Raw genomic sequence first — 23,294 nt, forward strand, 5'->3', positions numbered from 1 at the left:
CTCTAACTTTACCCCTTTCTGTTGAAATAAGAAAATGTGGTCGCTATCGCTACAACCAAAATCGACAATGCTTAAGGTTTATTCCCCTTTAAAGATGGATCCCTCCGACATTAGGATCTTAACAATAGCCAAAGTCAAAGGGTCAAAGAATATTTAGAAACAATGCAATGTTGGATCCATTATTGCCAATTACCATACAACAAAATTTTCATATTAATATACCAAAGCTTTTAATTATTTTTTTATTTTTTTTTATGTTTTTAAACTAAAAACATTACAAACCAACTGTCTGTAACACCCATATGTGTCGACTATTACAATTTTCAAAAACTTTCCTTTCTACATCACCTATATATATATATATATATATATATATATATATATATATATATATATAAAACCAAACGAAGGCCGTTAGATCAAAATAATGAAAGGTTAGGATGTTTTGTGGCATTTTTATAAATATATAGGAAAAGTAAAACAGGATCATGCTCTCATGCTATCGGTCCCATCCAACACTTTTCACACTCGATGCCCATAACAAACCTCTATGCGGCGAGTTGCTCCTGCCAAACAAGAAGGAAAGGGGTATGGAATTAAAAGTTAATCAGGGACATTTTTGGAATAACGTTATTAATAAACGGTTCCCAAAAACTTTCCTTTCACGTCAATCCCTCCTTCGAGCTGTCTCCCTTTCTCTCCCCTCTTCGTCCCGCTTTCATTCACGATGAATATTTTGCTTACAGATGATTGTTTCAATGTACTATACTCTAGTAAGCCGGAGCTCGCTGCTCGGAGAATCGAAGCCATCGGCTACCAAGTCGGTCACCAGCTCTCTGAAAGGTATACATGTCATATCGCACAAGCTAATTGCTTTCATCGAATTAATCTAAAATGTCAGTTGTTGTTTTTTTTTCAATCGATTTTAGCCCTAGAATCGCATTTGTTCATTTGGATCTTCAAATTTCAATCATCGAATTGTAGATGTAGTACTGTACATTATCGTATTTCAATTTTATTGCTAGGGTACTGATGATCTCTTATCCTTCATCCCTTCGAGATCTTGGTTCATCTGGATCTTCAAATTTCGTTTTCTTTCCTCCTGCCGTCGCATCACCTCCCGGTGCGCCTCCACAGTCATGTTCTTTATCGACGTTTTATTTCCACATCCACAATCGAAAGCAGCGGTAATGTGGATTTCTCAATCAAAACTTCTGAGTTACAAATAAATGATTTCAATTACAAATTTGCTTTCAATCGGATCATCTACACCGGACTCAAGCTGTTAGAGGACGAGTCAAAGACAGGGAAGGTGCTAGAGTTCTGGCCATGTCAGTCTCATCACCGCCTTATCTTCTGCGATTGAATCACATCTCAGTCTCATCTCCGGTGACCGATTCGGTACTACACCTCATCTCTTATTCCCAACTTGATTTGATTGCTTAATTGTCTGTATTCCAATCTAATTCGATTCCTTACGTGATTCAACATCAATTTTTTTCTTGATATGTGATCAATCGTGATAGCCTTGAAAATATTATTGCTAAATGAATCATAAAATCAGGATATAAACGGAACTTAGAAGCAAATAACTTGACTAGAACTTAATTCAGAGATTGTTGAAACGTAAATGCAAATTGCATAATTAATGGGGACTATGGCCTTTGGATCTTGTTTCTTTTTCCTCGAATTAAGTGATGTTTAACAAAAAAACATTTGAAAAAAATCCCTTCATCTTTGGGAAAAACAAATGAGAGCAAATATTTAAAGAGTGTGGATTTAATGTAGAAAGTCTATATTCCTTGACTTTTCTAAGTCATATTTTCTGCACTAAGTAAAAAAAGAAATAGCATCTATCTATGATCTATGACATGTACACTATTACTTACAATTTCATATTTTGATTCCTAGAGGCGTTTGTTAGAATTAAGGGCGGCTGTTGAAAGGCAACTTCTTCAAAGTAATTAAAACATAATCATGATTATTAGTTGTTTTTGTTATTTCATATTGTAATTCACTTGTGATTCACATGTAAATCACATGTGATTCACATATGAATTACATGTGATTCACATGTAATTCATATGTGATTTACATGTGAATCACATATGAATTACATGTGATTCACATGTTATTCACATATAAATTACATGTGATTCACATGTAAATCATATGTTATTCACATGTAAATAACATGTTATTCACATGTAAATCAGATGCTATTCATATATGAATTATATGTGATTCACATGTAATTCATATGTAATTCACATATGAATTACATGTGATTCACATATAAATCACATATGAATTACATGTGATTCATATGTAAATCACATATGTATTTTTGTGAGTGTTTTTGCATCAATCAATTTCTTTTAATTTTTATTGTAGATTTGGAAGAAATTGTGGTGAATATTGAAGAGGTGAAAAATGATAAATTGAAGAAAGTATGGAAAACGCTTTGAAGAGGTGAATATTGAAGACATGAAAACGCTTTGAAATTTTGTAGCATTTTTTTGTTTTTTATATTTTATATCGTATCGAATAAAATACTTATTGTATTGTACATGTTTATAGATTAGTAAATAAAATGAGTTTTCTTATGATTTTCTTACAAATATTATAGTATATGAAATATGCATATATGCATTTGTAAAAATATGCATAAATGTACAAAAAATGTTGATTTTTTTGGTTAAAAAATTATAATATTTTTTAAATATTCCAGTTTTTTTTATTGATTTTTAAATGTTTTTTAAAAAATGCAGTTTTTATAAAAAAAAAAATTTCAACTTTTTTTTTTCAAAAATTCATGTTTTCTATAAAAAACTAAAAAATATGCACTTTTAAAAAAAAAAAACTGAAAAAATACTATTTAAAAAAAAAAAACTGAAAAATACTATTTTTTAAAAAATCTGCAAAAAACTGAATTTTTTTTTCAAAAATTCATGTTTTCTTTAAAAAATTTAAACATCTGCACTTTAAAAAAAAAAAAAACTGAAAAAATACTATTTTTAAAAAAATCCGAAAATTTGATTTATTATGTAATTTTTTAGACATTTCTATTAATATGTAGAATAACACAAAAAATTAAACATTAAATGAAATCGATAAGATTACGATCATGCCCTTAATGAATTGGTTTTGATCTAACGCTCCACTTTTAGTTCTCGGGTTCTTGGAAAACTATGAGTTCTCAACCGATCTTAACCCTATATATATATATATATATATATATATATATATATATATATATATATATATATATATATATATATATATATATCAAAAACTTTCCTTTCCGCATCGCCTATATATATATATATATATATATATATATATATATATATATATATATATATATATATATATATATATATATATATATATATATATATATATCAAAAACTTTCCTTTCCGCATCGCCTATATATATATATATATATATATATATATATATATATATATATATATATATATATATATATATATATATATATATCAAAAACTTTCCTTTCCGCATCGCCTATGGATGTAACTTCTTCATGTTGCATCCCAAACAACAACATAATTTGATTGTGAGTTGAAAGTATAAATATGTTATTTGATAAAAACAAAACAGAAAAAGTCGTAAGAATCAGAATTAAAGCTGTGAAAGTAAAATAATCATGACTACCAATTGTTCCACTGAAGCATATATGCATTTGGTGAAGTTGTGCTTCTAATACTTGATTAACAGGGAATCAAGAAATTCTAATAGTCCCAAGCTTTGTTGGCCAATGTGTCCCATGAGTAATTCATGCATGAAGTTGTAAAGGTCGATTAGTATTCGAAACAACAACTTCAGGCACAAGTTAATCATAAAGACAAATTGGCCTTCATAGCGTGGGTCTATAAGAATATCTTGATACCTTGTCAATAAAGTATAAAAAATAACACTTCACCTTGTCAAAGTTTGCCTCTCCAAATTGGTCTTCTTGCAGCCTCAACTTTCAAACGAGCAATAGTGGCATCAATTATAAGAGAAAATACCAAGGAAATATCGTGATTTTAAGGCCATTTTGAGAAAACAGATTTTGTTTGATTGCCTCCATAGATGAAGATGAATGAAATGAAGTATATATATAGAGTAGAAGCAACGACTTTTCACAATTGTTGTCATTATCAAACTAAATGATTAGAAAATGAACCTTCTATCTTTCTTCCCTGCCACTTAACCAAGTTTTTTCTATAAAATATTCAATATTGTAAAGGAAATTTCATAGAAAACAATGGTAAATTGAACCTAAGATTGGTTTGGTTCGGTTTTATACTATATTGTTTTATACCAATTTGTGTTAGGAAACTATTATATGGAAATGGTTCACCATGAGTGGAACCAACTACCAAACAACACCAACTACAGTTGACATTTTGATACGACCAATTTGTCTCACCTTTGTTTATACTTGTCCAATAGTTTGATTTTTAAAATAAATAAAAGATGCAAGGAACTCTATATTTCTAATAATTCTATGTAAAACGTACTAATATTATCTGAAGATAACGGTCATGCGAGACAAAACCAAAATAAACATCTGCGATTTTCCGGAAAAAAAAGTATAAAATGGTTTTTTTTCTTCATTTTTCACTTTTCAATATAGAAAAACTCTCTCTCTCTCTCTCGGTGATTCCATGCGATTCCCTGGGACGATTTCTTGAAGAAAATGGACGATTTTTCAACAATCCCGAAAATATGGTTAGATTTTAACTTTTTCTATGTTTTAATTAACATTTATTTATTATATGTCTTTATTATTCTATTATTTATTGTATTAGTTAGTGTAAAAAAAAATGAAATTATATTGTTTGTGATTGGATAATTTTGTTGTATTTGATAGTTTTAATATGATTTATTAGTAAACTTGAAGTTTAAATGCTATTATGTTAGTGGTTGTATGAATGTACAAGTATAGACTGCGCAGAATGTGCATTGGCTAGTTGTACATTTAGTAAAATGGTTAGAATATGTTATTTTTTTAAGTTCAAAGTTAAATAAATTGTTATAATAATGTTTACAATATGTTTGGTTAGTGGTTTAAGTTGATAAATTGATATAGCATGATTAGAATATGTTATTTGTTATTTGTATAGTTGTTGTATAACTTGAAAAATTGTATATACTTTATCGTACAAGTGGTTTTATAACTTGAAAAATGGTTATAATAATGTTTACAATATGTTTACAATAGTCGTTTGTATATTTGTCGTATAACTTGAAAATTTGTATATATTTGTTGTTTAAGTTGAAAAATTGTTATAGTATGGTTAGAATATGTTATTTTATTTAATTTGAAAGTTAAAAATCGTTTGTATACTTGTCGTATAACTTGAAAAATTGTTTATATAGTTGTCGTTTAAGTTGAAAAATTGTTATAGTATGTTATTGTTTTTCAGCGTAAATATATAAATTATTGATTAAATGTTGGTTTTTGCATTGTTATTATTGTTTATGTTTGTAATTTGAATGTTAGATTATATTGCATTTAATAATATAATATTTTAAAATGAAATAGTTGTTTAATTTTTTAATATGTTATTATTTTTTGTGCAACATGATTCTAATAATTTAAATGTTGAAGCTATTGTGAACTTAAAAGGATCGGGGTGTAACATATGAGAAATATTTGATGTGTTAGATGGTGCCAGACGTGATATTTTTAGAGAAACAATATTTGGTTACTTGTTGGACGTCCCTCGTTTACAAGGGGACGAATTGCTGTTCCACAAAATGTTTCTTCATTAGATACGGCCGGACGCTGTTTTATCTCCAGATGGAATAAAAACGGTTATATTTTAGAGTGGATGATATGAAAATGGTATATGGCCCGGAAGAGTTTTGTTTGATAACAAGGTTGAATTTTGGCGAGTATCCCAAAAATATCGGGAAAAAAATGTCAGAAAAAATAGTTAGTAGTAAAAAAAGATGTTTATTGCGTGAACGTCTATTTCCGAAGCATACAAATAGTTCGGTGAAAATCGGTGACCTGAAAAGTTTTATTTTAAATAATCCATTCTTAGAAGTTGGCGACACTGATGCAGTTAGAGTATGTTTGATATACATTTTGTGGTGAAGGTTTTTTGGGAAAAGAAATAAATGATCGGGTGCCACAAGATTGATTTTTTTTGGCTGAGAATTTGGATGTCTGGAACATGTATTTTTTGTTTGCTTTGAAAGTTTCATATTATTAATGTTAATTTATATTATAACTAATATTTTTTTGTTTTGTTAGTTTTGCTTGGGGTAGCTATTTATGGGATTTTACCTATGAGGACCTTGAGGATACGTGGAACAAGATAAATAAATATTTATCACTGTCTGAGCGTCGTCAAACTTTAAAATACTCCGTCTCATGATTACGGCTCCATTTAGGGTATAAAAAATTATTTATATTTAAATGGTTTTATTGTTATGTTAGTTATTTTAATTTTAACTTTTATTACTATAATTGTAAAAATTATAGATATGGATATATGAGATGTTTCCGGCTGTTCGTGCCTGTGGATTTGTATTGAGAAAAAATAGAGACATTACTCGGATGAAACGATGGAGTGACACAAAAAAATTGAAATGGGTTGATGTGAACAAGATTTTTTCAAAGACTCAGGTTTATGATTTTTTTATTTTTAATAAAATTCATTATTATACTTTTATATGCATTTTTAATATGTTCAATTTTTAAGGAGGGACAACGACCAAGAAATAAAATGTAACCGAGTGATGATGAGATGACATCTTGTTATTATATGTCATTTCAAGAGTATGTATATGGTGAATGGAAATCAGTTCCATCCCCAGTACGGGACCATTTTAGGAGACAAGACGAATCTTCGTCTAGTATGTCGTATAGTGGTCACTCTCACAGTAGAGGTGGGCGTAGTAGGAAACCTAACTTAGAGGAGGTGTTGAAACGACTACATGCACTGGAGCAATATGTCTTTATGAACCGAGAACCTACTGAGGTGTTTTTTAAAGAAGTGAATAATGAAGATCTATGGAATAACATCAGTTTTGAGGAACATGCAGTATTCCAAACAAATTTTGATGAACCGGTTAGTTACACGCTACATTTTTTTATAAGTTATTAACATATTTGAAAATTTTTGTTCATATTTTATAGTTGAAAATGTAGGTTGTAGAAGATGAAGGGATGAATAAAAATAATACAAATGAAAATATTTTTGGTGATATTGAAGGCGACAAGGTTATTATATATATTACAGTTACGATTTTAATAATTAAATTTTACGGTGTCTTTCGTTAATAATTATAATTTGTTAATTTTAATGTAGGAGTTGGAGGAGAGGAATGAGAATGCGGGTTGTAGTAGGAACAAATTTGATGATGATGTGTTTGATATAAATGATTATAATGAAGCTAAAGAGGTTGTGTTATACTTACATTTATTTTATTTCTTTTAGTAGATTGATACATTTTTTAATTAGAGATTATTGCTTATTAATTTAGGTGTCGGAGGAAGATGAAATAATAATTACGGAAAATGTAAATTATTATGATGCTTATGGTTTTGATGGCAAAGAAGTTACACCTGATAGACCAATGGCTCGAAATCCATCAAAGTATTTGTGCCCTCCTTACACCGAGGTATTCGTTTAATTTAAAAGCTTATATCCTAATAATAGAATATTATTTTTGTGTGAATTATTTGAAAGATAGAGTTGTTGAAACATTTGAATATTGTTTTAGTTGCACACGACACCGAAACAAAAAAGAAGACCAAAAAAGAAGGTTGATATCAAATCAACAAACCCCGTTCCTCCTCCAGCATTTGCTGTTGTTCACGACTTCTCCGTGTTGCGCCTGCAACCTTATGTAGCAGGCGGTGAGGTTGTGATCCAGAATTATTTATTTCATTCATATAAGGTGCAGCATCGTTTGTTTAATTTGGTGTTAGATAGAGATTTTTGGAGTGCCTTGTTTGGGCATACACACGACGGATGGTTGGAGGCAGTGGAAAAAAAATTTATAAATTATTATTTTAAAAGTATTTTGTTTTTTAGTTAATAACAAAAGTATCATTATTTTGTGCAGCATATCACCATTTGGTATAGACTACTGATGGAGAGACGTTTTGATAGCGACCAACATACAATAATGCCTCCAAATTTTTTTGTTTGCCATGTTCTGGAGGAAGGGTACAATTGGAGGGCGTTTATGGCTGGTATTGCTACATACCCCAACTTCATGGTTGCTTGGTGGGATGTTGATACGGTAAACTGAATTTTATTTTTTGAAATTTTTTTCGTTATTGTCGTTATGTTTTTGTATTCTGATATGTAAACATAAAATTTTTGGTTTTTTTATCCTTATACATGTCCTATTGCCGATTCATTCATCCCCTAATCACTAGTTATTTGGGGGACTATGATTGGCGTAAATGGAAGTCCATATTTATGACAGTCTCGGTAGAGGGGCTTATGAAAAATTCAACTCTGATGGAACCTTTACCAAATTTGAAGCTCGGGTGACAGATTATTTAGACAAGATTGACTATTGGGCCCGGAGGAACATACCAAGGGTTCCATTGAATATGCAATTCATTTTCGAAACAAATGTTCCCCAACAAAGTAGTCATTTGTGAGATTGCAGTGTTTTTGTTTGTATGTTTATGGAACAATTAATTTCAGGCCAACCAATACGTGAACTTATTGACCCAAGGAACGCAACTTTAGAGTTTCGCCAACGGATGGCAAACATTATTTGGGGGTTGAGTCTTGGTCCTATGTAGTTGGATTATATATTTGTATATATAATTGAATGTTGGATTTATGACATAGTAATAACTTCAATACTTACAACATAAGAACGACACCACCATTTGTTTTAAAGTAACAAGTATACTGCTCTAAACATAACAACAAATACAACAATTTATTGACGTAACAACTTCAAAACTATCAAAACAATATTAAAAAGCTTACAACTTGTAAACAATAATTGCCAAAAACAACACCCAACTACAAACCAAAGCTATCTTTAACTTCTTATTTTCTGATTGAAAGTGCTTATTACAATTAGCTACTTTAGCTATTACCATAGATGATTGGTCCTTCTCTTCATCAACCCAACTGATAAAACCGCATTTTGGTCCCTGTAAATTTAAACATTGATAATAAGAATTGTTGCCATAGAATGATGAGGGTGTAATATGAATGAAGTTAAGAACATGATACCATATATGGGCAAACGTAAAATAATCTTCCTGGGTTTTTAGCTGTACCCGAAATCCTAATGATACGTTCACCTCCGCAATTACAGTATGCCATTCGCCTTTTTTATTCTATCAAATATGAAATTACTTTCACAGATAAATTTCATGGAGTTACTTTACACCCATTTATAGAAGAAATTTTATTACAGACAAGTATGTTTGACTATGAAATGAAATGGTTTGACTATGAATTAAAAAAGTTGAACTATGAACTGCATACAAGTACATTGTCTTGTCTTGTCGGTCAGTGATGTTTGACTATGAAATGAACTGGTTTGACTATGAATTTAAAAAGTTGAACTATGAAGAATGAACTGTAGAGAAACACCAATTTGTATATAATTATAATTGTATTTGTGTGATGATTGTAAAACACTTTCATTGCTTGTGAAAGTAGTAGTTATTTTTAACACATTACAATACATTACTAACAACAATTCCATGAACCATTACAAACATTACTAAAAACAACGAATTAAACTTAAACTATTAAACTAACAACCATAACATGAAACATTAAACTTATAACATTACTACAAACAAAGCATTAAAATAAAAAACAAGTCCATGAGTTATTTTTAACGGAAATGTCACACCCCCATGGCGGAAACGTCCGGGGGTGGAGGACTTCATGTATAGTATCACAACAACGAGTATAATAGTGCTCAAAGTAAATACAACCATCATAAATATAATTGAAAAAGTTACACCAAAGTATATGTTTACATGTTTCAAATCAATTACATTATGATGACAAAATAACCTGTTTGACGATTTAACGTCCCATCCTCAAAATGCTGTTGATTTTCCTGTTTCACTGATTTCCTGAGAATACAAGTAGTTTTGAAAAAGTGTCAACAATTAAGTTGGTGAGTTCATAAGAGTTTTGTTTGAGGAAGAAACCGTTGTTCTTGTAAAAGTGATAGAGTTTGATTTCCAGAAAATCCAATATTTTCTTAGTTAAGTGCGAAAAGAATGTTCCTATGTTATGTGATAATGAACCCTAGAAAGACCCGTAGATTCCTTCTATAATCGTCCAACGTATATAAGTTATATAAAATTTAAGTTAAATAAACCGTCGAATATAATGGGTCTGCCCTAGGTCCACAACCAAACAAGGAACATGAGATAAGGCGGGCCCACCAATTCTAAGTCGATTGTGACTAGATTCTTATATAACTCTAGCATATACACTTAGCAATTATAGCTGAAGTCTAACAATTCTAGATGAAATAGTTTTAATAGAGATGTGTGATATTTTCCTTAAAGAGTGAATCGTAAGTTTCTATATTAATAAATAGTGCATACTAGAATTTCCTATAGTTTCCTTCTATAATCTCTAAGTGTATATAAGTTATATAAAATTTAAGTTAAATAGACTGTCGAATGTAATGGGTCTGCCCTAGGCCCACAACCAAACAAGGAATAGGAAATAAAGCGGACCCACCAATTCTAGGTCGATCATGACTAAATTCTATATAACTCTAGCATATACACTTTGTAATTATGGCTGAAAACTAACAATGCTAGATAGAATGTAGTCTTAAAAACCAAAGACCGAGACTATGCTTATCATAATTCATCAAGTAGTGGTAGTGGACATAAACTATACATATCATAATTCACCAAATAGTGGTAGTGATAGTGATCATGAATTATGCATATTATAGTTTATCAAATAGTGGTAGTGGTAGTGAACATAAACTACACATATCATACTTCACCAAATAGTGGTAGTGATAGTGAACCTGAATTATGCATATTATAGTTTATCAATTGGTGGTAGTGGTAGTGAACCTAAACTATACCTATTATAGTTCTAGCGTGTTTGTTTGTGATGTATAAGGACCCTTTTCTATGTAAGTCGAATGTATAGCAAAATATAACTATGTGTTATCATGCCTTATTTTTTTGTACTAATGGTAATAATGGAGGATTCTTACAATTTAGTGAGTATTTTCTGTTATATAATTATACCACAACAAGAAACACATGTAAAATATGAAATCTTCAAATATTAACACTTTGCTCAACAAGTTACAAAGTGTGATGAAAGTTATAAGCTGTTATCTAGATTTTTACCTTTCTACACGGTTTTAGAAAAATCCTAGAAAAATCATACGAAGTCAAAAACTAATTACGTAAATTCTGAGAGTTCAAAAAATGTGTCTAGTTTATTCATAATTTTTATTATATTTTTAGAAATCTTTAACTTGTGTTAAAATGTTCATATTCACAGACTGGTCCGAATTTGTTTCTACAATGATAGGCAGTTTTGTAAAAATCACCATAAATCGTAGAAAAATCGTATGGAGATGTGCAAATAGTCATTTTAAAGGTATGAACCTGAACTATTTGCACCTAATACAGTTTTGAAAACTAATATTTAAGTTGACCAAAACAGTCCGTGAATGGAGTTGAACTTTTTTGATGAAGGCTGTGAAATGAGTTTAGTTGTGTTCTTGGTGTTTTAACTTGTATCCCCCCCCCTTAAAACTTAAGAAAAACATGAAAAGATAGGGGTATGAACTCACATTATGTGTTCTTAGAGGATGGATGTTAGAGAAGAGAAGTGTTCAACTCAAGAACACTTAGAAGATGCCTTGATGAATCGAGAACCTGACATGAAGGTGACGATGTTTGTGTAAGATTCCTATGATTTTGAGTAGAAGGATGTGTAATAATCATAAGAAGAATGAATTATACTTACCAAGAGTGGAAGAAAGCTTGATGATCAGCCTTGGAAGTCTTGAAATTGAGAGAGAATGGTGAGAGAATTTGGAGTGTGATCCTTGGAGGAAAAATGAGAGAATGAAGGAAGTGTGAGGAGAGAGGGTGGGTTGTCCAGCTCTTAGGACGTGGAAAAGGCTGGAGATTGATGGAAAAGTACAAGGAAGTGACTAGGTATGGTGGGGAGGGGTGTGGGTTGGTCATGGAGTGGGTGTGGGTGGTTGCTTGTGTCATAAACTAAAATAAAGTCAACACTCTACCTCAAGATCTTACTTAATAGATTTTATTCTTAAATAATGTTTTCCCTAAAAATATGCTGAATTTATGAATATATGGGGTCTTATATGTCAAAATATAAGTTTGGGTGAAAATCCCTCGTTAAAATAATTAAAAACGGGCTTAAAACGGAGTCGTGGTCGAAAACCGGGTGGAAAGTGGCAAATCCGAAGTCAGGAGGGTGATTCCGGTCTTAACAGCCTTAGGTCCGAAGTGGGGTTTGGCCGCTGAAGTGGATCCGAAGGGAAAACGGACTGCGGTCCGAGCACGTACTGCAGGCGGCTCGTCAGGAGGAGTTCGGATGCGGCGTTCCAAGTCCGATGGCTGCGGTCCGAGGGCTGCTGCTGGATGGCTGCGGCTCGGTGGCTGCGGCTTGATGGCTGCGGCTACTCAAGGAGACTCCGGTCTGGGTTCTTGGGCTTCGACTCAAGGAGGGTTTGGTCCCTATAGAGGGACTTCGGCCCTAATAGGCTATTTTCCAAGGTATCGTCCCGTTTCGAAGGGTTTTTCACCAAGTCAAGTGTCGGGATGCTCCAAATGATTACGAAAACATCAAAAGAGGTTTTGAGAGAGATTTGAGAGAGATTTGACATACTTGGAGAGATTTCACATACTTGGAGAGATTTGGGAGAGATTTCACACTCTTGGAGAGATTTCTCATACAGAGAGAGATTTGGGAGAGATTTCACATTCTTGGAGAGATTTGGGAGAGATTTCACACTCTTGGAGAGATTTCTCATACAGAGAGAGATTTGGGAGAGATTTCACATTCTTGGAGAGATTTCTCATACAGAGAGAGATTTGGGAGAGATTTCACATTCTTGGAGAGATTTGGGAGAGATTTCACACTCTTGGAGAGATTTCTCATACAGAGAGAGATTTGGGAGAGATTTCACATTCTTGGAGAGATTTTTCATACATAGAGAGATTTGGGAGAGATTTCACATACTTGGAGAGATTCTTCCTACTTAGAGAGTTTTGGGAGAGTTAGAGTGGAAGAGATTGGGAGAGACTTCTTTTGTGACCTTTTTGAGTGTTTGGCTCTGTAATTCAAGGTTTGTAAACCTCGTTAAGTCTTGTTATGATTGTTATATGCCCCCGAGGGTTAAAGAATAATGTTTTATCGAGTAGTTTCGTCACTTGCCCTGATTAGGGTTTAGAGTTTCCGAACACGTGAAAACTCTAAGTGATATTTTGTATTAATGTAACATCCCGAAATTTAGGTACAACTATTTAGCCCTTCTTTTATTCAAAGTGTCAAGTTAAGCCCTTAAGAGGAATTGGTAGCAAATGAGTACGCTGGGCGTACTCAAGAGTACGCTGCGTGTACTCATGCGCTTATTTTGGACGCAGACTCGCCTGAGTACACTGGGCGTACTCAGGGTTACGCTGGGCGTAATGTGTCCAGGTGCAAACCCTAATTTCTGACTTGTGCCCTATATATTGGATGCTAAGGCTCATTTCTCAGCCTCCATAGCAGTGAGTAAAACCCTAAGAGAGAACTTTTCATCGTTCTTAGTGAGTGTGTGTGATTTTGGAGCTAAAAGTGCCTTGGTGTGCTAGTGAAGAAGAAGGAGAGGAGTTTGTGGAGACTAGAGTTTGAAGTGCAAGTTTGGATCTGAGATCTACAGAGGAAGGAGCTGCATTTGGAGGTATAAAGTTCAAAACTTTCCTCTTCATTTGGTTTGTTGCTTTATGGACCATTTTAGGGTTAAAAGTCCCAAAGGTGGAGACTTTATGAGCGTAATGTGCTCCATGGACCTAGATCTGTCCCATTTTAGTGGTATTTGTGTTATAGATCCATAAAGTTCCCATCTTGGACGTGGATATGAGATCATGCTTGAGTATTGGGCTTTCTAGTGTTAGGAAATGGTATATTTTGGGTGTTAGTGACTTGTTCAGCCATGCAAAGGCTTAAAGTCATCGACTTTATGGATTAAGAGGCTTAAAAATGGTCAGATCTAAAAGCTGGACGTGAGTCTTAACTGTTTAAGACCTCAAGAGCTAAGGGACTGAAACTGGGATTTACGCCGGGCGTAATCCCAATACGCGCGGCGTACGGGGTGGCGTTCCCCGATTCTGAGAGACTGCCGGGTACGCCCAGCGTACACATCTGGTACGCGCAGCGTAACCTGGAGGGTTGACTTTTGGTTGACTTTTAGGGTTTGGTCTATAGTGGGGCCTTTGAGTTATGAGAGGGGTAAAATGGTCTTTTACCCTTCTGAGAGTACTAAGAGGAGGAATAGTCTAGCCTTGAGAGATATATTGATTGAGAGTATTTATTTTACATGATTAGGCGGAGGCTAGACCTGATTTTACAGAGTTCGAGCTTTACCGAGTTACTCGAGGTGAGTCTTCTCACTATACTTTACCTAGAGTGGTAACAGAGTTATGTGACAGAGTTATTGTATGCTATCTATGTGATTTGTGGCACGACATTATTTCTATGTGATTTATGCTGTGTGTATACCAGAGTTAGGACCGGAAGGTCCAAAGAGCTAGGACCAGAGGGTTCATAGAGTTAGGGCCCAAGGGCCCACAGAGTTATAGCCTCGAGTGGCTAATGTGTGTTATGTTCTATAGTTATGTGCCAGTGTATTTGTATGCTATTTATGTGTTGAGATTTATTGTGATATGTGATATGCATGATCCAGAGTTATCAGAGTTAGGACCTTTGGGTCCATAGAGTTAGGGCTAGAGAGCCCACAGAGAGTTGGGACTGGAGGGTCCCACTGAGACACACTGACCAGAGGGTCAGCAGAGTCATAGCCTCGAGTGGCTAATATGTGTTAGAGTGATATTTTGGGGAACTCACTAAGCTTTATGCTTACGGTGTTATGTGTTATGTGTTTCAGGTACCAGTGGTGATCGCGGGAAGGCGCCTGCATGATCTGTACACACACCCGCATAGTTTATTATGATTTGATCTTGGGATTTGTAGTGAGATAAAATTGATACATTGTTTTTGAAAGCAGTTGTGGATGAATTTATATGGTTTTAAAAAGTGAAAAATTGTTTTGAAAATTTGGGTGTTACAAGTTGGTATCAGAGCCTTGGTTTGAGGGATTCAGATTCATCTTCAGGCGTATCTGAACTCAAACTGAGGATTTGAGAGAAATTTTGATGACTAAAAACTTTTTAAAAGAGTAAAAAAAGAGTTTTGAGACAAACAGAGCAGAGCCGTGTGTACGATCAGCCAGCGCCCGAACGGTGAATTCCCAAAATACCCTTGCAATTAGTGTTATGAGATATATTATGTTATGATATGCGATGAGTTATGCTATGCATGCTAGAGTAGACTAGGTATTCTTATTAGGACTAGAGTGGCCTGATATGTGATGCCTTAGTCTAGGAGTTTTGCTGCTAGGGATACTTGAGAGTGTTTAGATAGCAGCGAGGAGTTATGAGAGAGCTGCTAGTGAGTAGCATATGGTTAAAGAGAGTAGAGTACTTGGGACTTGGGATCCAAGGAGGAGGACTTAGAGTGAATACTGATGCGGTGTGGACGGTAGTATAGGGCCCGTACTACTAAAGACACCGGAGCAGCGCACACCCTAAGTAAGAATCCATTGGGTACTCAGGAACAAGTAGGGTTGAGTTATCGAGTGCGAGTATACTCGATCGAGTCTCTGGTATCTTCATATTGTGTTTCAGAGACATCATGGTTGGAACACCGCACACGCCGGAGGGCAGCGGTATTAGCGATGAAGAGATTCACAGTATGATTTTGACGAAATGACCGTGGCGATCCAGAGGATTGTGAGTAGCGGATCGAGGGGTGATGTCATGGTTCGAGTTCCATGATTAGTAGCAGATCGAGAGGTGATGTCATGGTTCGAGTACCATGATTGGTGGCAAAATGAGAGGTGATGTCATGGTTCGAGTACCATGATTAGTAGCAGATCGAGAGGTGATGTCATGGTTCGAGTACCATGATTGGTGACAGATCGAGAGGTGATGTCATGGTTGGAGTACCATGATTAGTAGCAGATCGAGAGGTGATGTCATGGTTCGAGTACCATGATTGGTGACAGGTCGAGAAGTGATGTCATGGTTCGGGTACCATGATTGGTAGCAGATCAAGAGGTGATGTCATGGTTCGAGTACCATGATTGGTGACAGATCGAGGGGTGATTTTGTGGTTCGAGTACCATGATTTGAGGCGGGTTGAGAAGAGAGGACATGGTTCGAGTACCATGAAATGTGGCGGTGAGTGCTTCTGGTTTTGCCGGTTATTCCGCAGCGATTATCTAGACCAAGGTCGGATGTGAAGGAGTATGGGCCCAGAAGGCCAGGAAGAACGAGTTTTAGTGGAGCATCCCATGATAGGGAAACCGAGTTAGCTCCAAGGGATTGTTGGTGATATGCCATTCGAGTCGCAAGAATCAGAGTAGAGTAGGGACGGTGCGTTATGGAGGGATACGGTCTGAGCTGGAGAGCCGGCCGATAGTAGATATGTCACTTTCCGTGACCCAAGTGGTGCTATTTCCGTTTCTTGTGGGGGGCGTAAGAGGTGTTGAGATTTCGGTTTCTGAGTTGGAGTGAACCCTGTGGGATCGCACTGATGGTGACTTTTCAATCAGAGTATCCGGCAGTAGGTCTTCCGCGAGGGAGTGATATAGTTTGAGCAGGTTGACAGTGGAGACTGAAATGGTCAAGGATCAAGATGCACCCTAATTGAGTATAATAGGGCAGGTGTTAGGTGCGGTATTGGGCGATCAAGAAGGGTATATCAGGGCAGTGACTCCTATTATTTATGAGAGGTATAAGGGGTGGAAATGTGGTTTCGGCTCTTGTGATAAGGAGCATGTTGGAACGTTGGGCAAGGAGTCAAGGATGAGGAGTATGATGGTTCATTATTTCCAGATCCAGAGTTAGTGTTAACACGGGACAGTTGGGAGGTCCGGTGAGAGTATAGTGTGAGGTCCTGAATGACTAGAGGTAGTCACGATGGTAAGTTCTGAAGGTTGCATACGAGACCTTGGTATCTGGAGTTGTTTGATCCTTGTCAGAGAAATCATCAAACGTTGCATAACACCTTGCGGAATTAGGTGCGATGTTACTGGTGGAGACAGCATGAGGGATAGAGTGTTGGTGCACCAATTGGTGGTGGTTCGAACCCTAAGCGGGGAAGAACCGAGTATTTGAATTGAGGAATCCGCACCTGCTGCTAGAGTTACCGAGGTTCGGCCAGCGAAGGTCGAGGCACCGAAGGCTCGCGGGAGAGCTTTACAGTTGACAGCGAAGGAGTTCCGCGCATCGCCCGATGTTGTGGCTGGTACTTTTTGTAGGTTCCGTACCTGTTTTGGTGATAATTGACTCGGGAGCGAGTCGATCATTTGTGTCAATAACGTTTGGTCGGCACATCAGTAGCCGACGAGAGGCGTTGAGTCGACCTCTACGAGTTTCCATAGCGGACGAGCGAGCGGAGTATGTTATGAATGTGAGTCGAGGATGTGTACTCGAGATCTTCGGTGTTGAGTCCCCGATAGATCTGGTCCCGATATCGATGGGGGACGTGTGTGTCATAGTGGGCATGGTTGGGTTAAGCCGATTTGGGGCTGTCATAGACTGTGAGCGACAGTTGGTGACGATACGAGACCCCAGTGGGGGAGTACTTACGGTGTACAACGAGGGTAACCGATGTGGGTCGGCGTTTTGTTCAACCGCCAGAGCGAGACAGAGTTTTCAGCAAGGCTGCAGCGGGTATGTGTCCTATGTGATGGACACACGAGAGGCCGCTGGGAGGCCAAGTTCGATGGATGACGTTCTGATAGTGCGAGAGTCCCCGGATGTTTTTCCCGAGGAGTTGCCGGGTGTGCCTCCCGAGAGGCAAGTAGAGTTTCGCATCGAGTTGGTTCCGGGGGCAGCGCCTATCGCCAAGGCGCCTTATCGCCTTGCGCCGCCAGAGACGCAGTAGTTATCCTCGCAGCTTCAGGAGCTACTAGGGAAGGGTGTTGTGATGTTACGGGAAGCCGTAGTACTCACTAGTCAGAGAGAGGTTGTTGTGATACTATGGGGAGCCGTAGTACTCACTAGTCAGAGAGAGGTTGTTGTGATACTATGGGGAGCCGTAGTACTCACTAGTCAGAGAGAGGTTGTTGTGATACTATGGGGAGCCGTAGTACTCACTAGTCTGAGAGAGGTTGTTGTGATACTATGGGGAGCCGTAGTACTCACTAGTCAGAGAGAGGTTGTTGTGATACTACGGGGAGCCGTAGTACTCACTAGTCAGAGAGAGGTTGTTGTGATACTATGGGGAGCCGTAGTACTCACTAGTCAGTAGGAGGTTGTGGTGATGTTATGGGGAGCCGTAATACGCACTAATTAGCGAGAGGTTGTTATGAGGAAGCCTTCTTGATCTGAGCATGACACAGGAGGGTTTTAGGCTTGAAAAGCCCTACGCATGAGTTTTGGGAGCCTGGTGGTCGGACCAGGGGTGAGACCGGGGTCTCCTCAATGATTGGGAATCATTACATTCTGAGTAAGTGTGGACATCCAATCCGAAGGGATTGGATAAGTGAAGTACACATGGGTTGCGGGTCCCCAAGCTATGAGTTGAATGAGTCATTGGAACGAGCGATTCCAACTATGGGCGGACCAAACTCTTGAGTTGAGTTGAGTCCTGGTGATGTGTTGTACAGACCGGACCGAAGGGTCCAACGATATAGACCGGACCGAAGGGTCCAACGATGAGTATCAGATGATAGAGGTCGGGGTTGAGTCGATCTCCAGTTGGGTACGAGGTTGCATTTCAGTACCGCCTACCACCCACAGACAGACGGGCAGAGAGGGCGGACGATTCGGACGCTCGAGGACATGCTTCGGGCATGTGTATTGGACTTCGGAGGAAGTTGGGACACGTATTTACCCTTGGTTGAGTTTTCCTATAACAACAGCCATCATTTGAGCATCAGTATGCCACCCTTTGAGCTGTTATATGGGAGGAGGTGCCGGACTCCCATTTGTTGGGGTGAGGTCGGGCAGCGTGTGATGGGTAGTACAGAGATAGTACTTCAGACGACTGAGCAGATTCAGCGGGTCAGACAGAGGTTGTTGAACCACTCAGAGTCGCCAGAAGAGTTATGCGGATAGGCGACGATCCGAGCTTGAGTTCCAGGTTGGTGATTTAGTACTCCTGAAGGTATCTCCTTGGAAGGGGGTGATCCGATTCAGGAAGAGGGGTAAGTTGGGACCTCGGTATATTGGTCCTTTCAGGGTGACTGCCAGGGTGGGCAGGGTAGCGTATCATTTGGAGCTACCTAAGGAGTTGAGCCAGATTCACGATACCTTCCACGTGTCTCAGTTGAGGAAGTGTATCGCTGATGAGTCGGCAGTGGTTCCGTTAGAGGACATTCAGGTGGATGCGAGCCTGAATTATGTTGAGAGACCGGTTGCGATTGTGGATCGAAGGATCAAGACTTTGAGAAACAAGGAGGTGCCATTGGTTCAAGTCCAGTGGCAACATCGGAAGGGTTCTGAAATGAACTGGGAGCCGGAGTTAGAGATGCGCGAGCAGTATCCAGAGTTATTTGTTGAGTGAGACTTCGAGGGCGAAGTCTAGTTCTAGTGGGGGAGAATTGTAACATCCCGAAATTTAGGTACAACTATTTAGCCCTTCTTTTATTCAAAGTGTCAAGTTAAGCCCTTAAGAGGAATTGGTAGCAAATGAGTACACTGCGCGTACTCATGCGCTTATTTTGGACGCGGACTCGCCTGAGTACGCTGGGCGTACTCAGGGTTACGCTGGGCGTAATGTGTCCAGGTGCAAACCCTAATTTCTGACTTGTGCCCTATATATTGGATGCTAAGGCTCATTTCTCAGCCTCCATAGCAGTGAGTAAAACCCTAAGAGAGAACTTTTCATCGTTCTTAGTGAGTGTGTGTGATTTTGGAGCTAAAAGTGCCTTGGTGTGCTAGTGAAGAAGAAGGAGAGGAGTTTGTGGAGACTAGAGTTTGAAGTGCAAGTTTGGATCTGAGATCTACAGAGGAAGGAGCTGCATTTGGAGGTATAAAGTTCAAAACTTTCCTCTTCATTTGGTTTGTTGCTTCATGGACCATTTTAGGGTTAAAAGTCCCAAAGGTGGAGACTTTATGAGCGTAATGTGCTCCATGGACCTAGATCTGTCCCATTTCAGTGGTATTTGTGTTATAGATCCATAAAGTTCCCATCTTGGTCGTGGATATGAGATCATGCTTGAGTATTGGGCTTTCTAGTGTTAGGAAATGGTATATTTTGGGTGTTAGTGACTTGTTCAGCCATGCAAAGGCTTAAAGTCATCGACTTTATGGATTAAGAGGCTTAAAAATGGTCAAATCTAAAAGCTGGACGTGAGTCTTAACTGTTTAAGACCTCAAGAGCTAAGGGACTGAAACTGGGATTTACGCCGGGCGTAATCCCAATACGCGCGGCGTACGGGGTGGCGTTCCCCGATTCTGAGAGACTGCCGGGTACGCCCAGCGTACACATCTGGTACGTGCAGCGTAACCCGGAGGGTTGACTTTTGGTTGACTTTTAGGGTTTGGTCTATAGTGGGGCCTTTGAGTTATGAGAGGGGTAAAATGTTCTTTTACCCTTCTGAGAGTACTAAGAGGAGGAATAGTCTAGCCTTGAGAGATATATTGATTGAGAGTATTTATTTTACATGATTAGGCGGAGGCTAGACCTGATTTTACAGAGTTCGAGCTTTACCGAGTTACCCGAGGTGAGTCTTCTCACTATACTTTACCTAGAGTGGTAACAGAGTTATGTGACAGAGTTATTGTATGCTATCTATGTGATTTGTGGCACGACATTATTTCTATGTGATTTATGCTGTGTGTATACCAGAGTTAGGACCGGAAGGTCCAAAGAGCTAGGACCAGAGGGTCCACAGAGTTAGGGCCCAAGGGCCCACAGAGTTATAGCCTCGAGTGGCTAATGTGTGTTATGTTCTATAGTTATGTGCCAGTGTATTTGTATGCTATTTATGTGTTGAGATTTATTGTGATATGTGATATGCATGATCCAGAGTTATCAGAGTTAGGACCTTTGGGTCCATAGAGTTAGGGCTAGAGAGCCCACAGAGAGTTGGGACTGGAGGGTCCCACTGAGACACACTGACCAGAGGGTCAGCAGAGTCATAGCCTCGAGTGGCTAATATGTGTTAGAGTGGTATTTTGGGGAACTCACTAAGCTTTATGCTTACGGTGTTATGTGTTATGTGTTTCAGGTACCAGTGGTGATCGCGGGAAGGCGCCGACATGATCTGTACACACACCCGCAAAGTTTATTATGATTTGATCTTGGGATTTGTAGTGAGATAAAATTGATACATTGTTTTTGAAAGCAATTGTGGATGAATTTATATGGTTTTAAAAAGTGAAAAATTGTTTTGAAAATTTGGGTGTTACAATTAAGATTGCGAGTTGTTCGGTAAGAAACATAATGGAAACCCTAATATACAAGGGTTAGATGAGGTGACCGGTTTGACTTGTTGACTTTAGTTGACTTTGACTTGGCCAAAAATTGACGGTTGTCACAGGAAAATAGAGCGGTCTACATGAAATACTGATTATTTTTACAACCTTTCAAACTCCCTCATATTCGAAGTCTCTGCCTTCACGCTCACAGATGTAAAAATCTGTAACAACTTCCAATAACTCTTCTTCGTTCCGACAACGAAGTTTGATACTTTTCGCATAATTACACGCTCGATTGAACCATGTGACTTCTTCCTTTACATGCATCCATTTACTAACAACATCTGATTGTTGTCGTTGTTGTCCTTCTCCCATCTCATGGTTGAACAAAGTTGTTATGCGGGTCCATTCATCACCTACTAGGAAATCCGGGGGAGCAAGTAACAGTACACCCTCCTTAACACTTAGCCAGCATCGTGTTAGAACCAACACCTCGTTTGTCGTCCATGGTCGTTCAGAATTGGAACCAGGTACTTCATTCAAAGAAGTTGCTGCATTCGACGACATTTCTAAATATGGGAGTTGGTTTCGTTTAGGTGATATGGGTGTTTGGTTTGTAGATCTTAAACATCTATTATATTAATAAATACAAGACTATGAATTAGAACTTTGACTACGAAATGGTTGCCTTTGGACTATGATTTGCAGGTTACTGCAGTGACTTATCATGTCAAACAGTCATTTATGTCTTGTCACTTCATAGTTTGACTACGATTTGCAGGTTACTACAGTGACTTGTCATTAATGTGTAGTCATTTCAAAGTTGGACTATGAATTACAACTCTGACTACGAAATGGTTGCATTTGGATTAGTATGTATAAATACCACTTATAGTACCAGTTTATTAAAATCTCGACTGTATTATGAGTTCCTCATAAAAATTCAAAGTTTGATCATGCAACGAAGTAGATTGTTACTACTGTGATTCAGTCGACCCTTTTTTTACACCCTCTTCCGCCGAGCTATATATGTCAGATGAAAATTTTGAAGAATTGAAGAAGGCTGAAGAACAACAAGAACAGGACAAAGAGTCATCCCGACTTCTCACTTAACGTGGTAATGATATTGCATCGGAATGCAAACAAGCTCAAGAATGGATAGAACTCAATAAAAACAAAATCAAAGAGCACGAAGAATGGATAAAAAAGACTAAGAAGGCAATCAAATCGACTGAAAAATGGCTTGCTGAGAAGGACGAACAGTTGATACACATTAGGGTGCAAAAGGATCGTTTGGAAGATAAAATGAGAATTAGGGATGACTATATAACAATCGAGAAAGAGAAGTACCCATTGCAGTTCCCTGAGTTTAAAAATTAGTTACAAAAATGTTTTAATATTATCATGATACACCTTAGGGTGCAAAAGGATCGTTTGTTGTTTTTTTAAATAACATCTTGTAATTGTTATAATCTGCAAACTAAATATTATAATATAAAAGCTTCATTAATTGTTATAATCTGCAAACTAAACTAAAATATGAAAGCATAGCAATGTCTTGTAAGATTTAATACAAAAATTACAATACATAATAAGTTAACTACTCTTCAT

The 23,294-nt window shown here is 37.2% G+C and overlaps 1 long non-coding RNA gene across 1 annotated transcript; it reads left to right on the forward strand.

Moving 5' to 3' along the window:
• Positions 1 to 536: 536 nt before the first annotated feature.
• LOC145128338 (uncharacterized) lies at positions 537 to 2,606 on the forward strand. Its single transcript, XR_013716825.1, has 3 exons — positions 537 to 843; positions 1,026 to 1,401; positions 2,395 to 2,606. It is a non-coding gene; the product is annotated as an uncharacterized LOC145128338 (long non-coding RNA).
• The last annotated feature ends 20,688 nt before the right edge of the window (positions 2,607 to 23,294 follow it).

Source organism: Lactuca virosa, chromosome 8, assembly GCF_052849685.1.
Source record: "Lactuca virosa cultivar CGN04683 chromosome 8, Lactuca_virosa_CGN04683_v6, whole genome shotgun sequence".
In the NCBI taxonomy this organism is placed as follows: domain Eukaryota; kingdom Viridiplantae; phylum Streptophyta; class Magnoliopsida; order Asterales; family Asteraceae; genus Lactuca; species Lactuca virosa.